A 23,619-nucleotide genomic window follows, 5' to 3' on the forward strand; every position below is an offset into this window, starting at 1 on the left:
TCACGGTGCGCATAATTGTCACGGTGCGCTCAATTGTCACGGTGCGCATAATTGTCACAGTGCACTCAATTGTCACGGTGCGCATAATTGTCACAGTGCGCATAATTGAAGAAGAGAAATTTCTGTGGGCACTTTCATAGCACGGGCAACACTTCATTGCAAATTTGTAAGTTCACATTTGTAAATGTAGTACAATTTTACATCACCACCTCTCTAAATGACTCTTATTGTAAGAAAAACCAAGCTACACAAACTACCAGCCTGAGTGCCATTCTGTTTTCAAATCCTGTCTAAAGGAGGGTTACTCTTTCCCTACTGCCCAGCGTTGCATAACATCTTTTCATTGTTCATCATGGGAGCATCAAATGTTGGAAAGCTTTCAAGGAGCTGAAAGCATTAACTTTTATTAACAACTGCAAAAGCAAAGAAGAATCAAACAGAAAAAGCTGTGTTTGCTTTTTAGGACAAATAGGTGCCGCTTGCCCTTCAAGTGACGACAAATTTAAGTAATTAATGAATGAACGCTGCACCCAGCTCACATCTATTGGAACCAGGTGTCCATTAAGGCTGTCCAGCTTGTTGTACCTGATGCTGTACTGCTCCATAAAGCTGAAGGGTATGTTCCTTCTGCTCAATGCCCTCATCTTACTCCTCAGAAGATAGCTACTGCTCTCCCAGCTCTTCAGAGGTCACCACATCCCCTCTTTGCTTGCTCCAGTTCTGTACAGCACAGCATGCAAGGATTATGCAACATCCTTCATCTGGAGTCTACTATTTGTTATTCCTCATTGGATGTGGATGTGGATGTGGATGTGGATGTCGCTGGCTGGGCCAGAGTTTATTGTCCATCCCTAGTCACCCATGGATACAACTGAATGTCTTGTTAGGCCATTTCAGAGGGCAGTTAAGAATCAAATGTATTCCTATGGGTCTGAAGTTACGTTTAAGTCAGGCCAGGTAAGGATAGTAGATTCGGTCCCTCAAGGACGTTAGTTAACCAGATAATATTTTACTAGAATTAATTCCAAATATCCACCTTTGTAAGACATTCGTCCCTTGAAATGATCCAAGAACATAAAAGTTCTCAAGGATATAAGCATCATTGAAGCTTCTCAGGTATCTGACACAGATTCTGTCTAAGATTCAATCATCACAAATGACTTATATTTTGATGGAATGGAACACTTTGTATTGTTGAAATCTGTTGTGTTATGAATTGATGCTCTCAATGTGAGAGTGTACAGTGTATCATGGCCTGCAGCTGGGGAAGCCACCTTTGTTGGTGAAGCCTCCTGCCCAGGCTGTAGGACTGACCTTGTCATTGGGAATCAGGATGAAGCAGCATGATCTGATACAGATTGCATCAGTAACACACTGATATATTTGTGGGTAGAGTACTGAGAAATGACACAGGTCCCCAGTGGATTCTCAGAAGCCAGTTGCATAAATATTTGATGCAGCTACCTCTTTGATGGTGTCATTCCAGCAGTTAACATAGTTTTGTGACATTGTCCAGGACCATCCTCAGTCTGCGGTGACAATTCGCCTGTCCATCTGGAGTTAATGGCATTGAGAGTGACAGACTGGGGGCCTACTGTACCTGAGCAAAATCCTGAGGGGAACTTCAGCTGTGATGCCTTCATTTGATGTTATTGGCAGCTGCTGAAGGTTACTGCTGGTCCTGGGCAATATCAAGCACAGACCAGGTTCTTGGCTTTGTGAGCAATCAGCATTCATAATCACACATAAATCATGGTTAGCAAAGGCCTCTACACAGCACCATCTTGGCCCTGCTGTCCCTGCCTCACACATAATAATGGCTGGTAATGAATTGTAATGTCTTTTATACTGTTCCTAATATTGTCTCCATATTCAAAAACTTTTCATTGTTCAGGCATTTGTGCCACTGAATGGGGATCTCCAAGCTGCTGAGTGTGAAGGCTAGGGTGAATGACAGATCAAGTGAGGGTGACAGCAATTGAAAGGCACAAGCGAATGGGAGGGTGGGTGCATGACAGGGCAGGGCATTCACAGAGCTGGAGAGTGACAGAGCCAGAGGGTCACAGAGCGGGACGGTCACAGAGCAGGAGGGCGACAGAGAGGGAGGGCGACAGAGCGGGAGAGTGACAGAGCAGATAGTGATAGAGCAGGATAGTAACAGAGTGGGAGGGTCACAGGCCAGGTGAACAATTTGCAGTGTTGTCGGAGATAGAAGGGATTGCCATGTATTGATCTTTAACAATTTTCCAATCTTCCACCCTCGGAGAATCTGGAGCCAACTGGAGCCATTTAACTTGCCTATGCTGCACAGTAGGGAAGTAGCTGCTGAAGATATTGAAGAATACATTAAAACAGTGACAGCTTGGATTTGTATAGTGCCAATACTGTAGAAAAATATCCTTTTGTTGTTTCAAGGACTGTGACTATCCCTCCTGCCCCCATAAAAAGCTTATGCCTGTCCACTTTCTCACGACAATTGCTGTCCCACTTACTGTTGAAATTGATGCTCAGGGCCAGAACCTTTAGGAGTCTGAATAACTATGGCAAGGTGTGTAGCAGAATCAGGCAGCAGACATGAGACCCACTTCAATGTCGGGAACAACTCAGGCCATCTTTTAAATTGAGTGTAAAATAATCTTTGATAATGATTCCAAAACTTGGTTTGCATTTTGAGGTGAACTTCAATCTCTGTTGGTTTTGTTTGTGTTCCCGTTTGCTTTTTGTAAGTCAAAGCTCATGCTTATTTTTTGATTTTGACCGATTGCTTACCTGTATGTGATTTTCCCTTAATGGACAAAAGGTTGTACCGCAGGCATTGGAGACAAAGTAGCAGTGATTTTCAGAGGGTGGTTAGACAGGATGTAGATATGGACAGGTTAACTGTGTGGCGTGGTAGTTAAACAGCAACTAGGGTGAGTGAATGATGGGGTTGTATCAGCAAGAGAGTGGCAGCCAGGTTGGCTATGTGTCGTGGGCAGCAAGGCTTTGGGACTGCTGTGCCATGACAATGCTAGTGAGGGACAATGTCAGATTGCCAACATTTAATCAGGTCCACAGCAACATTTCAAAGATGACGCTGGTGCATTAGATGCCAGTATTTCAGCAGATATCTGCTGAGCAGTGAGTTGTTGTGGGAATGGTGCCAGGTAAGAATAGTGCATGGGACAGAAATCAAACGTGAGAGATGCCATCGAGGTGTGATAGGTAATAAATAAGGCTAGTTTAGTAAGATATGGTGAGAGAATTTGCCAGGCCTCCTGTTGAATAACACGCCGTAAACTTAAATGCAACTCAGACTTAGCCAAATAATAAGATTCAGCCCCATAGAAACACTACCTGATCTGACCCTACTCTGAACTGTAATCTGATTCAGCCATCTCACTGGCTTAATGTAGATGGTTCAGGTCTCCAGTGACAACATTGAACAAGTGGAAAATCACGCTGCCCACTATACAGTCAATCTGTTCAAAGAGGTACCCCACATTTTACAAAAAAAGCATAAAATAGTGATATGGATATGATCACCAACCATTTTTTGTGAGAATCCAGTCATTGCCATTAACAACAGTCAGATGCTTCCATTTAATTTAACAAATGCTATTCATTAAGTAACACAGATTACATTTATTATCATTGGCATTCTCTTCAGTGGTCCAAACATTAAGCTGAGGTCAGTTTTATTTTTTCTTGTTGACCCTGTTCTCAATTGAGTGTTGAGCTGTTGACCTAATCCACTTCAAGTCATTCAGTTCTGTATCAACAAAACCCATAAACTTTCTGACAGCAAGATACCTAAGAGTTATATTTACTTAGTTCAGCTCTTGCTGATTCAGCCTATTGTATAACAAACACTATTTTTAGATGATTATTATTTATTATAAAAAAATTTTTATACAAATAGTAATCTGAAAGGCTTTTGCCTCAAGGAATACAAAAGTGGCAAGGTGAACTTTTAGTTGTGTCAAACTTTGATTATACACTATTTAGGGATAACCATCATCATGTCTGTAACAGCTGTTTGTAAAAGCTATCCAACGAAATCCCCTCCTGCTATTTTCCAATATCCCTACAACTTTTCTCTTCAAATGCTTTTCCAACTTTCCATCTGAAAATTATCTTTCTACAATTCTACACTGTTCACAATACTTCCAGTCTATATTGGGCACAGAGGATTGCAATGTGAAATTTGGAGGCTTTGAATTTAATTTTACTTTGTAAACATGACAGTCGTGAGTCGGATTTCTCCCTACAATGTCCACATTTTTACTCAAAAAAAATGAGTAACATTCAACCATGCTCTGTTCATATAAATCATCGGTTATGAAATTGATGGTAAAAGGAAAAAGTAAAGCAATTAGCTATTGTAATATCAGGCCATGGAGAAGGGAGGTTTCCATTGCTGGTCAATCTTAGCAGTTGGGTGATACAAGTAGCCCCTGGGCTGAGCTCTCTGCTCTGCATTACCACTAACTGACCTCTGTTGGTAAGTATATGTCCTGATGTGAGGTCTGGACTTGCTTTGTCTGTGATATTCTATCTGAATGACCTACCAACTTTGTGTCCATGCAATTAGACCCAACACCCAGGAAATAAAAGAAAAACAAAGGAGCACCTTCTTTAACCATTGTAGCTTCGCTGAGATGTGGTGCCCTAAATACATTGCAATGCAATTTTCCACACAGTGGCTAATCAAGGTTTGACAGAGTTAAACCTTTACTTTGTCACTTTTGTATTCATTGAGATAAAGGTTTTTTGGAGTACTATTTGTACAAGTTTTTTTCTAATAAATAATGGTTAACTAAAAAATGGAGCTTATCACACAATACAGAAGCTGTAAGACCTCGAACTTGACCCTGTAGTTCTCTCCACAGTAAAAAAAAATCATGGCTGAAGAAAGCTAGTTTATCTCCCCACTTCATTTGCTGTAACCTGTGATGCCTCACCAATAATTCAGAGACTTTATCATTTGTGAACCAGTTGCTCATGACTACTGGAAGTGAAAGTACCTGGAGAAGGAAGTTCCTAGTTTTTCCTTGCACCCATATCACCCATTTCCTTTGTGTTTGTCCATCTGAATGTAAGGAAGGGCTAGAGATTTAACTAGTAGTTACATATTGATGGCTCATAATTATTTATCTGTAACTGGAATCTACTCATTTGTAATAGTCATTCTTGTTAACTGGAGAAAATTGGTGAGTGCTTTCTGTTAACTTGGGCCTGAAAGATCGAAACGTGGTGGAATTTTGTGATGACTTCGGGAGTAACGAGGCTTGGTTTCCAGCTCACTACACCTGTCACCAGAATTGGTGTGCAGAATCTTATGGAACCCTGAGCAATGTGGGCTATTGCAAAGAATGTGGCAGAATCAGGTGAGATATCCAGCAAGGCCTATCGACGTCAGGAGCATCTCACTGCATCTTTTAACCAGCTTCCAGGATTCCTTCAAGGGAGTAGTGAATCGCCTATTAAAGGCAATTGTTGCTTGTTGACCACCTCATTAACTTCACATCTCACCTTATTAATACACAACTTCCTATCCTATCACCCATTGTTAGCAAATTAGGTACCAAGAATTCTTGGCATGGAAGTCAAAGCGGGCAACTGGCAACTTCTCCTCATCACGTTCTCCAAGGACTTCCATGTTGGACACTGGGTTCCAGCATCCCTGGACAAGTAACCCCTGTCCAAGATCATTGGCATCTGACACATGCCAGCCTCTGAGAATCCTCAAGGTACGCTTTCAAGCCACTCATAAGACACTTCTGCATGTTGTAGCAGCCTGCAACTGTTCAAGTGAAATAAAAATCATGAAGAAGGCAGGCCAGAAATGCAAGCACAGCAATTGAAATACACAGGGCATCAAAATTGGCCAAAAAGCAAAGTATGCTGGGAATACCTGATACATGACTGATACAAGGGACAATTCTGCCTAGAGACAAATCCTTGCAAGATCCAAAACCAAACCATTGAAACCAGACAGGCACCAGAACACATCAGGAAGTGTGAAAGGGCATATCAACTCTTCCTGACAAGAAGACAACTATAGATAAAATCCGAAAGAACTGCGGATGCTGTAAATCAGGAATAAAAATAGAAGTTACTTGAAAAGCTCAGCAGGTCTGGCAGCAGCTGTGAAGAAAACAATCAGAATTAACGTTTCGGGTTCTGTGACCCTTCCTCAGAACTACAGATGCATGGAGCAGACATGCCTCCCTGGTACAAATGTGGAATATCCCACAGCAACACCATAACATGCCAGCCTGGTCTGAGGTTAACACTTCGGTCAGTGCAGTTTGAGTCAGCTAGAGGAATGCACAGCACTGTAGGAAGAAGGTCAATGTCATTCTTCACTCCACCAGCACAAGTGCCACTATCTTGTAGACAAAAGACCACGTGTATTTTCTGAGATGAAACCCAACAGCAGACCCAACAGCAGGTACTTCAAAGCGGTCACTGTTAAGCAAGCCATCGAGAGACATTAGCAGTATTTCAAGGTGATAAATCCAATTAATTTGAAACCTCGGATTGGTCAAGTCCTTGGAAAGTTCCAGAAGGTAGCCAGGAGGGTATAAGAACCCAGCGTGGCAAGACTCAGGGTACCCCACTCTCCAGCCTTACCTAGAGGTACGTCAGGATACAGCAGTGACCAGAGCAACTCGCCCTTCGGCCAGAAAGAATCAACCTGTGAAGAGAGAAACAGACTGATCAATTCGATAGACCAGCAAAGTTAGAGGTATTTGGGCAATTATTTTAAGTTTCTAAAGAATCGGATAACTAGAAATAGAGTTGCTAAAAGTGGCAAGTTTAACTCTTAACCTTTGTTGTCTTCAAATAAAGTTGCGACCTGGTTCACTGACTGCAGACTCATGCTGTGTAGTCCTTTCCTGATACATGCTAAGGTGCCTGGGTAAATTAATATTGTGTACACTGGCTGAGGAGTCTGCGAGACCTTAGAGGTACCCTGCTCCAGACAACACCTTCAATGCTGCACCTCTGGGGACATGGAACTATCAACATAGTGCCACAGAATGGACACTTTGCACTCAGGCACTCATTCAGGATGATTTCCACATAAGGGCTGAGGAAACAAATGTCTAACAACCCACCAGCCATCTTAATGTTCTCTGCCCAGTGGGGAATTACTTTCTTCTGGAAATGAGAGACAGAAATGTATTAAGAGAGATGAAAGTGAATGGGACAGCTGTTATTTTGTGTTCATGTGGGAGGTGGCCCTTGCTAGCGAGTGGGCAGTGCAGAGGGCATTCAGGGTTAGTGGTGTCGGGGGTTTGGAATGGGAGGGCAGGACGGGAAGATGTTGCAGGAAATCATGACAATGGTAGATTCTTGGTGGGAGGTGGGCACTGGAGCAAAGATAGAATGAGTGTGAAGTATTGGAGAGAAGATGGTGGCACTTGTGCTGGTGGAGTGAAGAACAACATTGACCTTCTTCCTACATTGCTGTGCATTCCTCTAGATGACTCAAACTGCACTGACCCAGATGTCAACATCAGACCAGGCTGGCATGATATGGTGTTTTGCCGTGGGATATTCTACATATGCCATATACCGTCTACCAGATCTTCCAAGTCACTGGCTGCAAAGCATGTGCCAGAAGGGAACTTCTCTGCCATGCCTGAGGCAAATATCAGGAAACAGGCAGGGCAGCCCCAGACATCTGCACTTGTCCAGGGGCACGTTAAGGATGCCAGTCCATTATAGCATGTCCTGGCAGTGGTGAGTTGCTTCGGGTACAGCGAGTGGTAGGATGGGGCTGAAATCAGGCAGTAGGGGTGGGGTTGGTAGTTGCTGAAGCGAGGTTGGTAAGATACAGCAAGAGACTTCATTGTGCCATGCAGCAAGAAACTCTCCATGAAACTTGACAAAACTGACAGCCAAAAATATTCAGTCCAATATCTCTTTATCTTCTCTTGCAAATGCTTTCATGATTGTGAACATTACTATTAAAACTGCTGAACATTCTCTGCTCTTAGACCTCAGTTTATCTATTTTCTTCCCATAACCGAAGTCCTTTATCCTTGGTATCATTCTAAGCCATCTTCTCTGCAACCTCTCTAAGTACTTGACATCCTTGCTGACGTGTGGTGTGCCTCTATTCATAAAGCCAAAGATTACACAATACTTTTTTAGCAACCTTCTCAATATTGCTTAGGTATACTCCTAGGTCTCTCTGTTTCTCCAGCATCTTTAAAAAGACACCATTTAATTTCTATTGGCTCTCTTATCAAAGTTAATCACTACACTTTGCATTAAATGTTAGTTGCCATTTGTCATCACAAAATTCTATGTTCTACTGTACTTTATTAGTTTGTGGAATGTGGATATCACTGTCAAGACCAGCCATGAGAAGGCGGTGGTGAGCTATTTGAACCACTGCAGTCTTCTGTTGTAGCAGTTTGGTATAACTGAATGGTTGTTAAGTTATTTCTGGTGACAGGCACCAGTCAACCAAATTGCTGTAGATCTGAAGTCACATACACACCATCCTGTTTACTGTTGTCAGTTCCCTTCCCTAAAGGACATAGGACATAATTTTCTCCTCCCTGGAGTTGGTGAGAGAAGTGGTAAGAAGGGAAATAATTGGGCAAATTGACCCTGGGGAGAAACTCACCCCCTCTAAGTTCTGGATGTGAAGGAACATGGATGACCTGTTCAACCTACCAACAATTAAGGCCCTCATGTGGTCAATTAATGGTCACTTAAAGGTTTCAACTCACCACCTCCCATGATTACTTGCCTCCTGGCGAACAGGAATGGTGGCTAACTTTCCAATTGGAAAACCATGGCCAAACCATGGTGACCTACCTGCTAGGCTAGGGGGTGAACTCCAATTACCCAAACTGGGTTCAATTAGAGGCATGAGTGTGGACAAGGAGGTGGTCTGTGAAAGCCATCCCCAGTTTTTCCCCTCAGTTCTTCTGATTCTCATCTTACTGTGACCTATACTCTTAAAGAAGTGTATAAAAAGTACTTCCCTTCTCAGCACTGGATTTCCAGAGGAGTAGGCCTGAATGAGTGGACTTTAGGCCCTAAGGGGAGGCAATGGCCTAGCAGTATTATCACTGAACGTTAATCCAGATAACCTTCTGGCGACCTGGGTTCAATTCCTGCCATGGCAGATGGTGGAATTTGAATTCAATAAAATACCTAGAGTTAAGAATCTAATGATGAATTCATGAATCCGTGAAAATCCACTGTCAATTGTTGGGGGAAAACCCACCTGGTTCACCAATGTCCTTTAGGGAAGGAAACTGCCATCCTTACCTAGTCCGGCCTACATGTGACTCTAGACCCACAGCAATGCGGTTGACTCTGAACTGCCCTCTGGACAATTAATGCTGCCTAGCCAGCAACATCCTCATCCCATGAATGATTAAAGAAATCTGCCAATTTGAGTGCCAAGGCCTATGGTTTGTAACAAACTCACTCATGGCAACCTGTAATCACTATCTAACATATTCACCCCTATAGGGAATATTTCACTAATCATGAACCAAATGTGTTTTTGTAACAAAATCTGGCAGTTTCACCATTTCTGTATATTTGCGCCATTTTACAGAGGTTATATTCCTCAAAAATCTCGCAAAAAGTTCAACAGCAATTTCCACAGATGACAAACATGGCAGACTACATGAAACACATGTGTAGCGAGTGTGCACTTTTCTTCTGAAAGTAAGATTTCTTGTAATTGTTTTGCTTTAAAAGTGCAAAAAGCAGAAATTATATTTACGGTGAGTGAAAAGATGCACGGATAAGTAAATTCAGTAAAGATAGTCATGCAAGCAGCTGGATGTCACTGTACAAGAGTGGCAATATTTTCAAAATTATCTAAATAGCTGTAAAGCATTTTGTGACATCATAAAAGGTACTATACAATTGTAAGATCTTCCATCCTTAAGACTGTTTAATTTTGTCCTGTTTGTGGAAATTCAAATTACAGGGGAATATAATGCTTTTCATGCTCTAACAAAGAACAAGACAGATTCCTGCTCAGCCATGTGGCGGAATGAAAGTTGGAACTTCAACCATTACTAGATATCTGTAGACAACAATATGCATGTGAAGGTGCAGTTTGCCATAGCAGCACGGAGTCCTTGGGAGGTTGGTTTGTTCTCTTGGCTAAACGATCGATTTGGATCAGATTGGTGACAACCGCATGGGATGCAACTTCCAGGTAGGGTGAAATTCACAACCTACCTCCATACCTTTACGTATGGTGTAAATCACAGGGCTGACCTTCACAAAGAGAACTGGAGAAGAAAATTTTAAAATAATATATAGTTCATTGCAATCATGTCTATTTATAATGATCTAAAGTACATTTATTTTGCCACAATTACAATGTAACAATGTATGCATTAAAATATCACGGGTATGTTTTCAGAACACAACAGTTTTCAGTTCTCAGTCAGTAGTGCATAAAAGTATCCTTGAGCTCCACACTGTGGCTAAACAATAGTAGTACATTCTTAGACTGCACTACCGTATCACATGCTGACTATATTTTCCTCTTTTCCTAATATGAGCAATAAAGTTAACGTTAGTGTATGTAACAATGGGAGAAAAATATACCCAACAGTTCAAATTCTAATGGAACATAAATAATGGAACACAAGATTCTTGTGAAGCTTGCTCTAAAGTTTCTGATGTGACAACAGCAATTATACTTCAAAAGTGCCTAAGTGACTGTGAAGCTGTTTAGGATGTCCCAAGGTTATCAACTGAAGGCACAAGATAAGTCATCATCTTTTCTTAATCAAGGTTAGAGTTGTTATTTCTGGAAGTTGTTATTCCTTTGCATTGGCTCTAACACTAAAAGGACAGGCTCCATGTGCAAAATGAAGCATTTACTGCTTCAGATTTACAGTCTCTTATCAATTTGAACTTTCTAAATATTAAGTTACGATCATGTTCAACACCCTCAACACCCTTTCCACCCCAGAAAAATCAGCTTATCTCCCAAGTCAGGCAAAACAAAGAAACTCATAACATTGCCAACAGATACAGCTGGCACACCTCCCACTTCCAGGAATGCACCTCTTCTCTTTATAGAATTACTTTTTCAATGCAGCAGCAAGACAGGTTTCTGCCTCTAACTTTTTAAAAGATAATAGAATGTTCTTTCTTGCCATGATGATTGCCATGAGAATCTAAACAACATTTTCACTTGGTCCAACAGAATATAACCACTATCCGTTATGCACCAGCCACAAAGCTAAGGTTAAATTATCTAAGATATGGAAGTGTGCTTGAAAGATTCAAGAGGTTATGCCAGCTAATTCCAGTGCTCTGTTACTCATGCTGCACCATGGTCAAACTGTGACCACCCTAACATTGGGCATTGTCCTCACTGAAAATGTCTTTCTTATCAGCCCCTTCACTTTTAACATGGAAGATAATGCCCATTAGATCAGCTGTCTTTTGTGATCAGCAGCATTGGCTCAATTTCCCTTGCAAAGAGCTGGCATGTTCTGAACAAGTTGAAGGGCCTCCTGTGCTGTAATCTTTCTAGGATTCTGTGATTAATTATAAGCATAATTACAATGTGGGGTGTGGGATCTGTGTCAGAAATAGCCCCTTCTACAGGAAACAACTGTGCTATTTCATAGCTGGATGGATCACTGTCTTCAACAATCACCCAACTCTCACCTGTAACTCTGTAAGCACAACAACATCTCCACTTCCTCAGGAGGCTAAGGGCATTCAGCATATAGGAGCTGGGAAGTCATGTCGAAATTGTACAGGACATTCGTGAGGCCTCTTCTGGAATATTGTGTCCAGTTCTGGTTTCCCAGTTAGAAGAAGGATACTATTAAGCTGGAGAGAGTTCAGAAGAGATTTACCAGGACATTGCTGCAGTTGGAAGGTTTGAGTTATAAAGAAAGGCTGGTTAGGCTGGGATACTTTCCACTGGAGAGTAAGACGTTGAGAGGTGACCTTATATAGTTCATAAAATAATGAGGGTTGTGGATAGAGTTAATGGTAGTTGTCTTTTTCCTAGCATGGGAAATTCCAAGACTAGGGGGTACATTTTTAAGGTGAGAGGAGAGAAATTTTAAAAAGACAAATGTTTTACACAGAGAGGTTCACGTGTGGAATGAACTTCCAAAGGAAGTGGTGGATGTGGGTACAATTACAACATTTAAAAAACATTTGGATAAGGAAAGGTTTGGAGGGATATGGGCCAGGAGCAGGCAGGTGGGACTAGTTCGGTTTGAGATTATGTTCGGCATGGACTGGTTGGACCAAAGGGTCTGTTTCTGTGCTGTATGACTCTATGACTCCGTGTCCACAAGGACTCTTATCTATTTTCATAGATGCACCACAGAAAGCCTCCTATCTGGATGCATCACAGCATAGTTTGACAACTGCTCTTCTCAAGACTACAAGAAACTACAGAGAGTTGTGAATGCAGCTCAGTCCACCACTAAACCAGCCTCCCATCCATTGACTCCATCTATTCTTCCTGCTGCCTTAGGGAAGCAACCATAATCAAAGACCCCTCCCACACCAACTATACCCTCTTCCACCAGGAAGAAGATATATTAGTTTGAATACATGTAGACATAGAATAGATTCAAGAATAGCATCTTCCCAGATATTATCATACTTTTAAATGGATCTCTAAAATGTTAATTCTGATCTCTCTCTCTCTCCACCTTCTCTGTGGCTGTAATAAAGAATTTTGCACTCTGTTCTGTTACCCTGATACATTTTGTATGGCACGATTGCCTGTAGAGCACTCAATACAACACTTTTCACTATATCTTGGTACATGTGACAACAATAAATTGATCAATCAGCAGTCACACTCCAGTAACTGCATTGGTTCACATGCCATACTGAGTAATGGGACACACAGTCTGGTATCCATATGTAAACGAGAATACCAATCTCCAACAACATAACTTTCACTGAAAAAGTCAGCTGCTTTGACTGCCATTGCACACAGAAAGTGCTGTAGGTCATCCACTGCAATTTCCAATCATCTCAACTCGTCCAGCAAATGGAAACGGATGTACAAAATTGAGAGAACACTTCCCAAAGTACAATCTGTCGCCACTGAAATCAACAGGGAAGGCAGTAGTAATGTTACCAGACTCGTAATCCAGAACCCAAAGCTAATGCTCTGGGGTAAAACAAAGAACTGTGGATGCTAGAAATCCGAGACCCTTCTTCAGAAGAAGGGTAACTGGACTCAAAACATTAGCTCTATTTTCTCTCCAAAAATGCTGCCAACGCTGCTGAGTTCCTCCAGCAATTTCTGCTTTTGTTAATGCTCTGGGCACATGGGTTCAAATCTCATCTTGGCAGATAGTGAAATTTGTAAAGAAAACCTGGCCTAATGGCAACCTTGAAACTACTGCCAATTGTTATAAAAATGCAGCTGGTTCATTAATAGTCTTTAGGGAAGAAAGTCTACCATCCTTACCTGGAATGGCCTACATGCGACTCCAGACCCACAGTAATGTGGTTGACATTTAACTGCCCTCTATATTGGTTCAAGCAAACCACTTAGGTCATGGAGCAATTAGATATGCGCAATAAATGCTGGCTTAGCCAGTGATGCCCACATCCCATGTAGAAACTTTGTGTGCTTACTGTGCTGGCTCCTTCACACAAGTGAATCATCCCTAGGGCAGTCATGTATCCACCTCTTAAATTTAAACAGCGCTTGTATGGTTAGCTGAGTTTAAAATTCTTGAAAGGTAAAGCTCTTTTAAGTTAAACCCCAGGAAATGTGCAACATTCACTGCAGACTGGGAGAAAAATACCCAGGAAAGAACTCTGTGGGAAGCAATGTCAAGAAGTTGCATTGCTTCCAACAATTAGCAGAGTACAGGCAGCTACAGACATAAGACATAACTGGAAAGACTGGGTAGTCCCAACAGAATCAAACAATTCATCCTTACCATAGGGGTATGCAATCAAACTCTACAGCCATATCAGAATGCACAGCACATAACTCTACATGTGCAAAATGGCCATTTTCGATACAAAGGGAGATTTACAATGAAGTATTGAAGCTGCTTCATTAGAGTGAATTACGTAAAAGAGAAGAAATGCATGTTACCTTGGAGTGATTTTGGCTTGAGTTATATTTATAGACCTGCCACTGGAAATGCTCAAACAGTTCTGTGCTCTTTACTAGCAATTGCGTTGGTTTCTTGTTTCTGTCATGCATGCCATCTATATTGAGTACATTCCCATGACTGGTGTCAAAAACTCCTGCATGGGAACATTCCTTAAGAGCAAAGGATTTTTTCCCAGAGGAGCTAGTGACAGTCTCCCAAACATTTGACTGATTTCAGAAAAGGCAAATTGTATAAAATGAGAAACAGTAGGATAAATACAACACTTAACACCCTTATGATTACTTAGTTGTAAGTTTACAACAAATGATTTTAGCTGCTTTATGTGAATCAAAACCTATTATTGTTTCCACCTATTGACGACATATATGTTATAAGTAGAAATAATGAGTATCTTAAGAATATTATTAGCCGGGACTTTTCATTTAGCCCCTATCATTTGGTGCAATGTAAAGCAAGAAAATTGCAGCATGTTTTTTGAAATAAATACCTTTATCTCACTAACTTTTTGATAATCACCATTATGAATAAATACTTTTAACTTATACTGATATATACCATATATGCTATGTACTGATCGTGAAGGACCCTGACTAATTCTTCTTTCTAACTGCCCATCAATTCAGGAGCTACAGTTCTGGTGGTGAGGCCAAACTCAGTTACAGTTTCATATAATCATGTACAGAACTTTAAAGACAAATGAAGTCATGGATGTGTTTTTCTGTATAAAACAGGAAGGCTGCTATAAGAACTGCTATTGCGTTGACAGAATCAATTGTAATCGATAAGATAACATCTTTATGATGTAGAAAGTGCTAGGGATGACAGTCTTATTAGTTTAACTTTCTTTACTAGTGCAGATCCTCAGCTGATTGAGTTTTTGAGTTATACATAAGAAAATCCTCTCTTATGGCACCAGTCAGAGACTTTCTTGGTGAACTGACCAGCAATAGTCCATTCACCACAACAAATTTATTCTCCATGTATCTCAGTTGCTAGTTTTTGGAACTTTGCCAGATGTAAAGTGGCTGCCATTTTAGCACAGGTAAAAATAGTGAGGTGCTTCATAATAGCCAGAGAACATGAAAGAAGCAAAATAAATACAAATTCTGAATTTGCATAAGTAATTAACTCTTCGACCTCAATCCTCAGCATCTTACAAAAGAAAAGGTGCAAAGGAGGATTTTCAGGGCCATGACGCTTTAGGATGTACAGTTGGATGTGTCCAAAGGAGTGCATGGGAAAAATTTAACTATTCTTCATTGGCAAGTTTGAAGGAGACAGTTCCATGAAATTTCCCTGCTGTCTGCCCTGGAGCTCTCTGCAGTTTTATAAAGGGTTGCCAAGATGGTGGCTTGCCAGTCTTTGCCCTTATCGAAGTCAAAAGGCTGCTTCCTAAGGGTCTTGTGTTGCAGCATACATGTCCCTACCTCTGGGTTGAAAAGTTTGGGATCAAGTCCCATCTGCCCAGAGGATGTCATAATATGTCCAAACATATTGATTTAAAAATATTTTAAAATACTGCTTCCGGGCCTGCCCTCAATTTGGAGGCTGGTGGGAAAACAGGGACGGGGAGTAATTACCGTGATTAATGACCCTGCTTAGACTTTGCACAGAAAGGTGAGTAATGGGACTGCCTCCTTCAAAGGCCCTCTCTCCACATTAGTCCTCCCCCTTCCCACTCTATGAAGGTCTTCTCCATGTGGGTACTCCTATCCCTGTCTCTCCATCAAGATCCTAATCTTTTCCCCACATCCCCCCACCTCAGATATGAGAATCCTAAGCACTTTCCTAGTCTTGGTCTCTAAGACTTAGAATTTGGGACAACCCGAAATACCAGTCCCGGCCACCCATCCTGGTCATACTGATGGGACTAGAGAGGTGTTGGCCCAAATGAGGGTTGGCAGTCCTGTCTCTAGACAGTTAATATTCCTCAAGGCATCAAATATCTGTGGGCAGGACAGTCAGCAGGAAAGACATTCCCACTGACTTTGAGTTGGCATAGATGAAACTGAATTCATTTCCTTTATTTTCATCTTTGTCTCTTATGGGGAAAGGCGACTGTGTAAGGTCCACTGATCATAGCAAGGGTCTGCAAACTGTGTAAAGCCCCTAGTGCTTTATGTTTGACATGAAGTGTGTAAATACGTTCTAAATATAACTTGTATTATAGGTTTAGTGAGATACCTCAAAGTATCACCTGGTGTATTGAAAGAAACTCATCTGTTTTGAACTTTATGTTCAATTGGAATGTCATGTAATGTGCCTTGACAAATTTTATGAATAAAGTATATTTCTGGAAGAAAAAAAATTGATACAGTGTCCTGGTCTTTGCAGGTCTCCTTTAACAGCTCTTAAGCAGCACTGAGACACAGGGTAATTATCTGACACCAGGGTCTACGATCTGTTCACAGCAATGTTGGCAGAGGGCCTCCCCACAGTAGTTAGCAAGAAGTTTCAGTAATAGTAATTTACATAAAACATACCACGTAAAATGGCAGAAACATGGATATAAATCCTTTCGCTACTTTCATACAGTTTGAACAAGAGTAACTTAGTTTTGATTTCAACTCAAAATGAATCATTGAAGGAAATTATTTTAAAAATCAGTTATTAAAAAGAAGTGTGTTCATCAGCACTGCCACATTACCCTGAAAATCTAAAAGGAAGCAGACATTTTGGGATTCAGAATGCCATTTTCAAAACAACTCTTAGAAAGGCAGTGGGTGGTAATGAAAATCATTCAGGAAAATGCCGTACACAGAATGGGGCTCCCTCCAAATATGTTGCTCAATTTTGTTCTACGCTGCCTGACCTTAAAAACCATCCACCTCCACCCCACTCCAGTGACCCCATCCCTAGGCTCCCCGATTCCTATCCAAGTAAAACCACGGATTACCCTGATCCAGATGGGCTAATGCCCAAACCCTGCCTCCTCAAGGTCACCTGGCGCATGTTATGGTCCAAGACAACTTTGTTGTGGTTCCATCAGTGCAGCACATTGGAGAAATGAGCAGCAGCTCCTTCTCCTTAAAATTCAGCCTGAATATTTAGAGCAATTTGCAGGCACAAAGAATGTGTGGTAATACGTACAACGAGTATGAGAAATTCTGTTTAACACTGCTGAGCATGTTTACATGAACATCTGACATTCTCTTTAATTAATATTCTCTTTAATTTTCAGAAGGTGCAACCAGTCAATTCTGCACAGAAAACAAGGCAAAAATTATACTTAGTAAAGTATGAGAACCCTGGTCCTTTTATTGCTGTGTTAAAATAAAACTGTTGTGCAAATACATGAATGGATTAATTTTGAACAGTTATCACTGCCCCATTTTGCCTCTACGGGAATTTGTACTGGGCAAAAAGTCCACTATAACACCTAGGTCACTGTTGTGCACTTCCTACAATTTTAAAACACTGCAGTTACAGTGGAGACCAGAATCTAGGCAACAATTGCCTCAAAACATCTCAGACTGAGGGAATGACTACATGCAGGAAGAAGCCATGAGGGAAGAATAAAACGGCGAGAAAACTAAAGTCAAATATGAAACAGTAAGAACTGCCGATGCTGGAGTCAGAGATAACAGAGTGTGGAGCTGGAGGAACACAGCAGGCCAGGCAGCATCAGAGGAGTAAGAAAGCTGACGTTTCGGGTCAGGACCCTTCTTCAGAAAAATCTCCCCACCCCCGGCCTCATCCCATGACCAACCCTCCCTCTCGTCCCTGCTTCCTTGACCTGACACAACCTGTCCATCTTCTCTCCCACCTATCCGCTTCGCCCACCTCAGTGACCAATCCCCATCACCGCCTACCTACACTCACCTATCACCATCCCACCTACGTTCCCCAGCCCCACCACTCCTCTCTATTTATTTCAGAGCTCGCATCACCCTCCCCCATTTCTGAAGAAGGGTCCCGACCCGAAATGTCAGCTTTCCTGCTCCTCTGATGCTGCTTGGCCTGCTGTGTTCCTCCAGCTCCACACTGTGTTATCTAAAGTCAAATATGATGTGTTTTCTATATTAATGCTCTGTAAGCCTGAGGAATTTCTTAATATCACCAAAAACACAGTTGAAAGGGTAATTAAAAGTATGAAGGTCTGTGATGAAGTCTGCTTCTGATAAGCTTTCCAGGCTTTGAACTGCTCTGGCTGCGTGATTGTTTGGCAGGGTTGCTTTTCATTTCATGGATATTCGCCATGTAACAAGGAAGTAGAGGTTAGCCATGCCTTAAAAAATGATTGGCAAAGATTAGAGCTGAGATTCCAATATTAATTTTATTAACAAATACTAAACAAAATGGGTTAAGATGAAGTATCAAAAATGGGAAATCTTTTTCATTTGTTCAAACAGCTTTATCCATAAATAGCAAAAACACTATTGCAATTCACAGTGCAGAGGTGCCGTCCCTGGGCACCAGCTTACCACACTTAAACAAGTCTGGTCACCTTTACTGGCTCCATCCCTGCCTCCTTGACCTGTTCATCTCCTCTCCACCTATCTGCTCCTTTATCCACCTTCCATCCGCCTCCCCCTCTCTATTTATTTCAGAATCCCCTTCCCCTCCCCCATTTCTGAAGAAGGGTCCAGACCCGAAACGCCAGCTTTCCTGCTCCTCTGATGCTGCTTGGCCTGCTGTGTTCATCCAGCTCTACACCTTGTTATTTCAGGAATGCTGTGATGTTTTCCATGATGGACCAGCTTGCTGAGTTACTTTACAGATAAAGAATGGGCACTGGAATGTAGCAGAAATGGCTGCACCCAGTAAATATCAACCCCTTTGGCAGGTGTGGGGAGCCAACTTGAGGCAAAGAAACCGAGCACTAAAGTAAAATACAGGTAACACATGGCAACTGTCAGGACCCACCATTTTTATTAGTTCAGAGGATGTAGATGTCACTGGCCCAGCCTTACATTTTTTGCTCATCTCTAATTGCCCCTGTGGTGGTATTGGTGAACTGCCTTTTTAGACCTCATGGTGCAGGTAACCTACAGGTGCTGTTAAGAATGGAATTCTAGGAAGTTGTTACTGTTCATTACTAAAGGTTTAAATCCCACGCAGCTCCGAGGCCATGTAGAAAGTTGCAGGGAATATGTGTATGGATGCCTGGTTAATCAAATGGCATCTGACAAAGTGAACTGAGGTCTATCAGATGATCATGTAAACATGCTCAACAGTGTTATACAGAATTTCTCATACTCGTTCTGTGTATTACCACACATTCTTTGTACCTGCAAATTGCTCTACAGTTGCAGGTAGTTGCTGATGCATTTCAAAATGGTTGTACCAGGACAGATGTATATTTGGTTTTTCAGTAGTAGGCAAAATGGAATTTTGATCTAAATATTGCAATTTCAAGCTCACTCTGGGACTTAAGCACTCAATCCAGGTCGACGAATCAGTCCAGTTGGAATGTGCTTCATGGTTGAAGCTGCCATCTATCTAATAACACATTAAATCTGTCTGCCTGTTCAGACTGATGTAAAAAATCCTATGGCATTTTTCAAGAAAAGCATGGAAATTGTAAGCTCTTTTTCAATGGATGAGCTAAATATCAATCTTGAAACTATAGTCAAATGCTGTTGATTTAAAGATAGGCAGTGCATATTAATGGCATTAGAGATGTTTAATATCACAAATAACACTGAAATGGTAAATATTTAATGGCATGAATATTGGAATATATAAATAAGTTTATATCAAACTTTAGCATTCAATATGCTTTTTTGCTGTTTAATTCTATATCCTCTTCCCCTTCTTCCCACAACCTGTGGCTTCCAGTGAATAAAGAAGTTAGAAGCAGTCATCCAATTACTGATCACAAAGTGATTAATTTAGAGTTTTTGCCATGAAAGGAGCTGTAAGTACATTGAAGCAGCACCCTATAGTCATTGGGCAAGCCCATGTTCCGTATGTGAAAGCTCAATAAAATTGTTAACTATACAGTAAAGTTTATCTCAAAATGTATCACTATCTGCACTGCTCTTAGGTAGCTAAGGAGAAAGCATCAAAAAACCATGAATGAATGATTTTATTGTCACATGTATTTTACAGTGAGACAAACAGTAAAATACACTTGAAAAGCTCTTCCAGTGTCGCCACCATCTGGGACCATTTAGAATAGTTTTAAGCATAAGAGAAAAAGATACAGCTTGAAGAGATTCCATTAGTCGTGAGGTAGTTCATCATCAACAATGCTAGCACTGCCAACCCTCCTCCATTGCCTCACCACTTGGTGAGTCTACACCAGACCCAACTAACATCAAAATCACCAATCCTCAGGCACCATCTTTCGCCGCTGGGCCAACTCTCCTTTGTCACCGCTTTCTGTGCCGGACCCACCAAGATCAGAATTGCATCTCCCGCCATTGGGCCCACCTCGTCGACGTCTCTGCGATGCCCTTCTACCACTGCCAGGGCCAGACCCAACCAATGAAGAAGTTGTCAATCCTCAGAAGCTATCTTTGGCCACTGGGCCAACATCGTCTCCGCTGACGTAGCAGCTACCGATTTTGATGCTAGGTCCCACTGCCGATGCCATCCAAGCACAGGGCAAGAGGTAAGTAAAAAGAAGGAAGAAGAAAAGATAAAGAAAAGAAAAACAGTTGGAGGAGAAGAGCCCTGGCTCAGGAGCCCTACCCCGACACTACTAAATATCCAATTTCTCTAGAGGAGTACGCCCTCCCCAAAACTCTCAGAAAATGAATCTCACTCCTTCAGTTTTCACAGTCTCCTTAAGAATTTTCTAAAGCTGACCCTGCAAAAGGCACACATTGCATGCTTCTATTCCCTTTCACAATGCAAGAGATTGGATATTGGATGTATTCCCAATGTAAAACACAATATATTTAGTTTCCAAGATAGCAGGAACTGCAGATGCTGGAGAATCTGAGATAACAAGGTGTAGAGCTGGATGAACACACCAGGCCAAGCAGCATCAGAGGAGCAGGAAGGCTGATGTTTCGGGCCTAGGCCCTAACCCTATCGTTTCCACTGCTTTTTCTGCACAGATAACAGTTTTCACAAAATTACGCAATGCATTTGGGAGATAGATTTTTCAGAGAAAGGACTGATCCCAAAATCACTGATAAAAATGAAAAATTAAGTAATGTAGCTGAATTCCCACAGAGTAATGATTGGTCATTGATTTACATTTGGGTCAATTTCTGAGTCGCCAAATGAATTGCATGCTGTCAGTTTTTAAGGAACTCGTTTTTCTCTTCTATTAGAATCCTAGGCTGGTATGTAGGTCAAGTGGCTTTATACTGCCTCTTTAAGAAATAACTAAAAATTTGATTAATCTTTTGCAGTCACCTCCCTATCTTGCACATACAGGGTGGATAAATATTAACGGCCATTCTTGAGCAACATCATAGACAAAAGGCAAAAACTGATCAACAGCGGTTAAATTAGTGTGGTTACTTCCCTTTGACTATGACTTAGCAATCCCAAAGCAGAATGTTGAAATAACCCGTTTTTGTCAGCTATTACTAACTCACATAGTTCAAATATATTTTGCATGATAAAAATAAGAACATGGATTTGCATTAAAAATGTAGAAATATTTTTAAAATTAAATATTAAAGTATTAATATTTTCTAAGGTTTTCAGACATGGCCTACATTATTTTACACTAGATCTATGTGCCACCTGCCTTTGCCAATTCTCAAACACATTCCAAATGTCTCCAGGCTGCACAAGGCATACAGCTGTCTTCCTCTCACAGTGTAAGTATGTGAGAGCGTTGGCTCTGACACTCAATGTTGCATTTCATGTGGCGTGGGGTGGGGGCTTGGAGTTTGGGTGTGGTCAAGGTGTTAATACTTCAATAAAAACTTACTATCCCAATGTATTTGCACAATTTGCAAATGCTACAGCTCCCCATCAGGGTTATCACCTTCATTTCTCAGGCATCTCCTCTTAAAAAGAGGTTGGTTAGCTCAGTTGGCTGGACAGCTGGTTTTTCAAAGCAGAGCAATGCCAACAGCACAGGTTCAATTCCTACACTCTGAGGTTACCATAAAGGACTCTCCTTCTCAACCTCTCCCTTTGCCTGAGGTGCAGTGACTCTCAAATTAAACCCCAACATTGAGAAAGCAGCCCTAGAGTCCAGTAGAACTGTGGCAACTTTACTTCTTGAAATGTGGTTGAGGAACACATTCCTCACTTGCAACGCTCAAAGTGGTGCACTGCTGTGGTGAGCAGTTCTATCTCTGTGACTATATGATTCAACAAGAAGGGCATTGTGGAGCATGAATGCACACTTAATGAGGTGAGCTATAGAAGATTGTGTGAGAGATGTTTCCAAGGCCCATGGGGGGAGAAGGTACTCAATGAAAGTCCCTGAAATGGAGAGAATCTAGACCTATCCAGTCCCATCTGTCCATACATTGTAAACAATACTCCCCACAAAATCATCCGGTGTATTACCTGCCAAAACATCACCTTGTACTGCCAATTAAGTTTACAGTTATAGGCAACAATAAAACAACACTGGTGCAAAATATCAGCAACATTCTCACAACTGTTTCACTTCATGCTCTTCAACATCATCAGCTACAACATTATTGATCATTCGATTCTCCTCCAGTGGCGTCCTTTGTGGTTCGTATCAACAAAGCCACGTTCTTGTGATTTCACACTTATTTCTCCCTAGAGCCACTACAGTTCCCAAAATGATTTCTCCACCCCTTCAGATAGTGCTGAATATCTCCACAGTAGATCACTAGCTACTATGTATCAGCTATATCATTTGGAAGTATTGGGTCCACTTCCACATTATGCTACCATTACCTAACTTTATCCCTCCAGTCGTAACAGTCACTGCAAAGCTCTTGCTGTACTCTTTAATTGCTTTGCAGCGTAATACTCAAATAGTGTTCCTCAAATTAACAAAATTACAACTACCTGATGAAAGGTCATCAGCCTAAAAATTAACTCTGGGCAGAATTTGATTAAGATTTGGCTAAGTTTCAGACTTGCTCGCCAAGCCGGTGTGCTTGATTGCAGATGTTTCGTCACCCTGCTAGGTAATGTTGTTAGTGCGCCTCCAGCTCGTTGGACCTGGCACTGCAGCATCCTATCATGACTGCGCTCTGTTCCTGCTGCTCAATGTCCTCACTTTCCTCCTCAGAAGACTGCTGCTGCTGCTCTCCCAGCTCTTCAGCATCCATCACATCCCCCACTTGGTGGCTCCAGTTGTGCAGAGTACAGCTTGCAAGGATTATGCCGCACTCTCTATCAAGGGTTTACTGAAAATCCTTCTAAGCATCAAAATCTTACACCTTCCGGAAGCCTAACTCTGCTCCACAATGGGCACTGTTGGAAGAATGGTTGCATTGTATCTACACTTGGCCTCCAAGTGTTGCATTATGGAGTCATCAGCCATGCCACAGCAACCTCAGTAACCATCCTTGTAAGGCATCTGGCCCTTGAATTGAGAACCTGAGAATCTTTGAGGATATAGGCATCATGGCAGCTTCCAGGATACCTAGAACAGAGATCT

General features: G+C 41.6%; 2 protein-coding genes across 2 annotated transcripts in view; both read right to left on the bottom strand.

Moving 5' to 3' along the window:
• LOC125484857 overlaps window positions 1-6,682 on the bottom strand; it is an 18,562-nt gene extending 11,880 nt beyond the window's left edge. The window contains exon 1 of the mRNA XM_048605288.1: window positions 6,619-6,682. The gene's annotated coding sequence lies outside the window, so the exon portion shown is untranslated. The remainder of the gene's footprint in view (window positions 1-6,618) is intronic.
• Window positions 1-23,619, bottom strand: part of LOC109927730 (paraspeckle component 1-like) — a 191,104-nt gene that overhangs the window by 26,241 nt on the left and 141,244 nt on the right. The gene's annotated exons all lie outside the window — the stretch shown is intronic.

This window comes from Rhincodon typus, chromosome 14, assembly GCF_021869965.1.
Source record: "Rhincodon typus isolate 14 chromosome 14, sRhiTyp1.1, whole genome shotgun sequence".
Lineage (NCBI taxonomy): Eukaryota > Metazoa > Chordata > Chondrichthyes > Orectolobiformes > Rhincodontidae > Rhincodon > Rhincodon typus.